The sequence below is a fragment of the Triticum aestivum genome, chromosome 6A (assembly GCF_018294505.1).
Source record: "Triticum aestivum cultivar Chinese Spring chromosome 6A, IWGSC CS RefSeq v2.1, whole genome shotgun sequence".
Lineage (NCBI taxonomy): Eukaryota > Viridiplantae > Streptophyta > Magnoliopsida > Poales > Poaceae > Triticum > Triticum aestivum.
In genome coordinates, this window is record NC_057809.1 from 608,634,509 (window position 1) to 608,640,964 (window position 6,456).

The window sequence follows — 6,456 nt, forward strand, 5'->3', positions numbered from 1 at the left end:
TGGAGATGATGGCAAGGGCGGGGCCCCGGACGGACCGCGCGACGACGAGGAACCGCAGGGTGGGGGGAGCGCCCGTGTGGAGGAGCAGCTGAGGCGGGACGGGACTGGGCGGCGGCCATTAAGGCCCGGATTTGTGGCCGCCGTGGCCGGAGTGGACTGCGGCGCAGAGGAGCGAGAGCGGAGCTTGCTTACCACTCTCTCTCCGATCGGTGTGGTGTGGTGTTGCTGTTGCTTTGTTTTCTCATGCTGAAGTGAGATACTAAGAGATAGCCTTGTAAGTTATCGCTGCAAACTTCTTCTCGAGGTTCCAAATGTCTGTGATTAGAGGGAACAAAGCGGACTGATTGCTGCCTCTATTGTTCAGTAGACTGAATACCGTAGCACAATCAGACTCCACACAAATCGGCCCCTGATGTACTTAGTTAGGACAGAAAGACCATGCAAGATTGCAGCAAGTTCAGCTTCCTTCGGGCTGTTGCATAGTTGTAAACGATGACCACTACACAAAGCGACTTTCCCAGGTTGTTTCTGACGACTATGTCGGCCGTCGATTCCCTGGAGCTAGGCAGGAAGGATGCATCTGAGTTCATTTTCCATCTACCCTCGACCGTGGAGTTCATATTCGCCCATCCACTGATTCGGACCACGCTGGCACCTCTTCTGATTTGTTTGCTTGATTCCCCACACTGATGCAGACCATATGTCCGATGCATGTGTTCATCCCTTGGGGCCTTTTCCCCTCCTTGATTTCTACACGTCGCGAATAAGCGGCCCGAGCATTGTGATGGCCAACCAGGGGTCCAGCCCTCTCGCCTGCACTGCAATCAGTTTCATCCATCTTGATTTCATCCACATATTTTAGCAGGAATTGGACAGACTAACCAATAGTAGCCTTTCCATCTGGATGGATGCAATCGTTGTTTTCACTTTCGATGAGATTATGATGAAATTCACTGAATTTCATTAATTTTAGCAGACACTGAAATATTTCTGTTTCGGCCAAAATATTTCGGCAATTTCAGTAGTACACAGGAATTCAAATATATTTCTGAATATTTTCCAAAAAAACAAAATGTTCATTGAATTCAAGTGAATATTTTGGCTCTTTGACTGACATGAAAACCAAAACCACTGAATGAATTTTGGTAATTTAGGCTAGTGCTGAAAGTTTTTCTGAAATGGAAATTGAAAGCCATGGATGTAATCATAGATCTCTCAGCCACCAGGATCACCATAGCAGGAGCAGGAGCTTTCTTCTCCCCTCCGCATGACACCTACCCAGGGGGTTGGAGCCACACCTCACCAGTAAAACGACACAGATCTTCCGCCCGTAAATCCCAGTTTTCCCTCATTTCTTCTCTAAGTGCTCTGGCCTTTGTGCAGCTCATTACCATATGGAGTTCATCTTCCTTTTTTACTTCCGCAAATATTACAGATATTATCGACCACAAGTGTTATCTTCCTCTTATTCTCCTTTCTGGGTAGTGTTTCGGTTGCCAACCGCCATGCAAATATCCTAACTTTCTCTGGTACCTTTACGTTCCATATGAGATCCCATATGCTTCTATTATCCGCCTCATTACTTGATCTTGATGGCGTCATGTTACCCTGATGTTTCATATTTGCGCCAAGCCTGTAGGCACTTCAAACAGAGAACACACCCGACTTCTCCTCGTTCCATGCAACACAATCCTCCACCATACTCGATGGGATGTTTATTTTACATATTACTTCCGCATCGTACTTATGAAATAGTTGATGCACGAGGGCTTCGTCGCACTCTTTACTCCCCTGGCTTCATTTCCTGGTTCACCAACCTCAATCTTGACTGACTTTTAAATACTGTGATCTTTAGGGCACTCCTCCTGGGGACCCATTGGTCCCTCTGAATTTGAATATTCTCCCCATGTCCCACTCTCCAAATTAGTCCTTTTTCAGCAATTCTAGTCCATGTTCAATTCCTCTCCATGATTGCGAGGCGTCTGAAGAAAACATGGTGTCAAGGAGCTCACCTCTAGGGTAGTATTTTGATTTAAGGACCCTTGCACAAAGACTATTAGGATTTCGAAGAAGACGCTGCCTTGTCGCGCTAAGAGGGCTTGGTTGAAGATGTGCATTACCAGGGTGCTAAACCTTTATAATGGGTTGAGGGGCACATTACTTAGCCCCAAACCAATCTAATCTCAAGTCTCTTTTGCTTGGCACCTCCTCCAAAAAGCTTTAGTTGCAAATGACGAGCATGGGCGCCGCCATGAACAATAAGTTTTCATCGACCACCAACCGCATCATCCCTTTCCCCAACCTTGATGAAGTGGTGCCCGCTGGATGGGAGGACTTGAGGAAGCTGAGCCTTAAGGATGAAATTCACCCGGAAAAGGAAACCGGCAACAAGGTGAAGGTGCTCAAGATCAAGGAGGAAGAACTGATACAAGAAGGAGATAACGAATCCACTCTAGATGATTATCCTCCAAACCCTTATTCGTTTAGCATCCTGGGATCTATTCCGATATTTCCTCTTGGACCTCCACAAAAGAAGTGGGGAAATGAACCACCTACCCCGGTGTAGATAACGGAAAATACCAAGGATTTGGATCAAGTTTCTAAGGCTTATGTGAACACTATTGGAGAGGGTACTGATTCTTATTGGTTGATGAGCAAAGACCTAGAAGCAAGGGTGAATGGCATCGTCCATAAGATCGGACTCATGGATGACACCATAAATCAAAACGTTGCACAACTTGAGTTTTCAACCCAGGTTATAGATCATCAGCAAGCCGTGATAGAGGAGATGAGGGAGCGGTTCAGGAACATCTTCACCACCTACAAGGATACCCAGGAGTGAGCATGAAATGTTGAGTACTTGGATCTCCCTGGCTTGATTGTAAGCTTGGGGGAGATTCACGTGTACTTTCTATATTTACTTTCAAGCATTTCTTTTCAGCAAGTCGAGATTAACTCGCATTTTTTATTTTTCAATAAAGGTTAACTATTGATTCTCTTTTGAATAAGGGATGATTCTTCCCAATGAGTATTTGGATGTCTTGATGTGTGAGATCATTATTGCTTTCTTGAGAACGTATAGGTTGTGACATAAATAGTAGCACATAATCACTTGCATGGTGATTATAAGTACTCCACATTGCAGTGGTGAACAATGTAAGAGATTGTTTATACACATGCTACTCCCTATGTCCCAAAATGTAAGACATTGGTTTTACACTATGATAGTGTAAAAAAACGTGTTATATTTTGGGACGGAAGGAGTAGTTCATTGGAAGTTCAACTGATAAAAGGGTAAGCAAAAAAATGAATAAAACATGTTAAGAAAAAGTTTTTTCTTAAAGGAGTTCTCCCGAGGGTCATGTTTAGCTTACATATCACATAAGATTGAAATGTGAGATGGGCTCTTAAACATGTTGCAATGACAAGAGACAAAACATTTAAATTAAAGAATCTCTTAAAGAAATAAAGGAGAAAGAGATGCAACCCTCTTGTTCTTGCCTGCTTGAGACAATGATGAACTAAGTTATGAAGTTGTTACCTGTCCACAATAAAATTGAGTAACAATGCGTGCATGCTGATACATCTCCAACGTATCTATAATTTTTGATTGTTTCATGCTATTATATTATCAAATCCTGGATGCTTTAGATGCATTTTTAAATTATTTTTGGGAACTAACTACTAACCTAGTGCCTAGTGCCAGTTGTTGTTTTCTGCTTGTTTTTGGTTTGCCAGAAAATCAGTACGAAACAAAGTCCAAACACTATGAAACTTTTTGACGATTTTTCTGGACATAAGAGACCCTAGAAGCTTTGGGAGGAGACTAGAGGACAAACGAGGAAACGACAAGGCAACAGGGCGCTCAGGAAGGTAGAACTACAAGTCTCTAGTGAAAACTATGCCCCCCCTGGTCTACTTTTATCATTTTATAAAATCCAAAAATACCTTGTTGCAATTTATTTAATTTTTTTTTGCAGTTTATTTATCTACCTATAAAAGATTTGATCCTTGCAAGTAACGAGTTCAACGAGATTGACAACCCTCTTGCCCGCGCTGCGTGCAAGTATTTGCTTTTTTGTGTTTAGGTGCTGTTCACGAGGCTTTGCATGATTCTCCTATTAGTTTGATAAAGCTCTTGGTTCTCACTTGGGGGAATACTTATCTCTACTGTATTGCATCTCCTCTTCGGGGGAAATCCCGACGCAGCTCACAAGTAGCATATGCCTCCATGATCATTGTCATAGTGAGGATGAGTTATCATTTGTAATAATTCTTTTATTCCTATTCATTCCTATAACAAATGATGCACTCATGTTTCTTTCATATCCGTATCACGTAGATATCAAGTTGACCTTATTCTTTACAAGCTACAATACTTGCTCGGGGATGAGCAAGAGTTAAGCTTGGGGAGTTGATGTCTCCAATTCATGTGATGATTTTGATAGTTATTTTATGCCTCTTACCGGTAGTTAATGAGGGGAAACCATATTAGGCTTCCTTATAAGAAGGGAAAGTGCAATGTTTGCAGTAAAACATTGGCGCAAATGGCAGAGATGTGCAATGTGTGTGGCACTGGTATTCAACCATACAAGGATGATGGCCAAGAATTTGATGTATTTGAGGCGATAGTTTCTTACGATCACTATATGATGATGCTATGCTTACATTTGATATATTTCTTGATTCATGTTTGTTTCCGTAGTTTCTAACATAGTGCAACCTCACGATCCTAAAATGTATGGTTCCAGGGGATTCCATGTTCATTTCAACAAGACTTTCAAGAGGGGACTCAGTGTGTGCACGACTGACGGATGCACTACTATTTCAAGATCATGGATACAAACAATGAAACGTTTCTCAACGGTATTGGTTGGGATTGTTAGGGGTGTGACTATGCCATAAAACTAGGAGATACATTAACTTTTACAATGGAGCCGCACCTAGACCAGTTCTACTTAAAGCAACCGGAAGTGATGGATTGCAAAGCTTAATGCCATGTGTACATATTACATATAAATTGTTTTAGATGTGCCTAGTTGTTCTTGGTTTATTTATTGACCATTACTTGTACAACCAGCGACTTCTATCATGGCCGGAGGGTGGTAGTTTCAAGCAATGATTTAACACTAAGTCATGCAAGAACGACAAAGGTCAATTCAATTTTGAGACAAAATGGCAACAATATTGTCCAAATACATAGAATTATAAATACCAATATTGATGACAACATTATCCTGAGTATCGAATACGATTTAAAAGTTTTACCTACAATTAGGTTTGTGTTTGTTTCTTGTTACTTTTTGCTACAGGCCATCCAAGTTGCCATAGTCAGAGAAAACGGCGTACCTCCATCTGGTAGCATGTTCTTTGCAAAAAGAGTATAATTGTGTTGCATCGTACTATACTAAGGACGATGGGAAGATATACATATATGGGGCGGGATGGCACGAGTTTGCAGAAGTAAATGATATTGATACATGCATGATATGCTTGTTGGTGATTGGGTATGACTACGATGAGATGTGTGATTCAATTTGGTTTCAAGAAATATGATTTAGCAATAGGCATCATACGGGTAGCTACTCATTTCAATAACCCTATTGGTCTTGTAATCGATATAACACTATCCTATCATGGCTCTAGTGGATTCGATATAGAAGTGTCATTGATAAATCGTAATGTTACTTACATGCTCAAGGTCGTCAAGCGATATCTTCTTGAATTTCTTCAAAACCTTCTTGTGGTCACACTAGTCGTATGGCTTCATCAGTTCTTGCTGTAAAAACAGTACTTGGTTGACAGTAAAACGGTGATGCATTGAATATCTGCAGAAGACAGTGAACTAACGATTGTTAGCTGGTCAAGTATGTGTTTCCTCTTTGACCCATCGGTTGCCATCATTGCAACATTGCATAACCATTGGAAGTTCCTTTCAAACCTCGCCATTTGGCACAAGCATGTCAATGAATTCCTGTTCAAAAACATGATTTCTCTGAATTCTGACCTTGGTTGATGATTCGGCGGTATCAAGAGAACTGGCTCACCTTCCTCTTTTTGACCTCCTGAGCTTCGAGTTTGTCAGATAATGTTTGTAAGCATCGCTTGCCGTGGTACGGTCAACCGCTGGCTGGACTCATGGAACTTTGACCACCCAGAATGGGCTGCTCTAGCTCTGATACGCTTGTACCAGACGGGGCAACAATTGACATGCGGTTCAGACTCAATTGTTTGGCTCCAGATTTAATAGCACGCAATCCTGCATTCAGTTAGTTAGTGAACTTCATATATATGTATATGGATATTTAGTGAGAGATTATAATTCATGTTTTCATGAAGTGTAAATGAGGTATATTTGCTTTTTGGGTTCAACTTATGTATTTTGGATAGTGGCACCTCGTCACTGTTAACTTCATTTTTAGCATCAACATCCGAGCTACTATCATGTGACACATT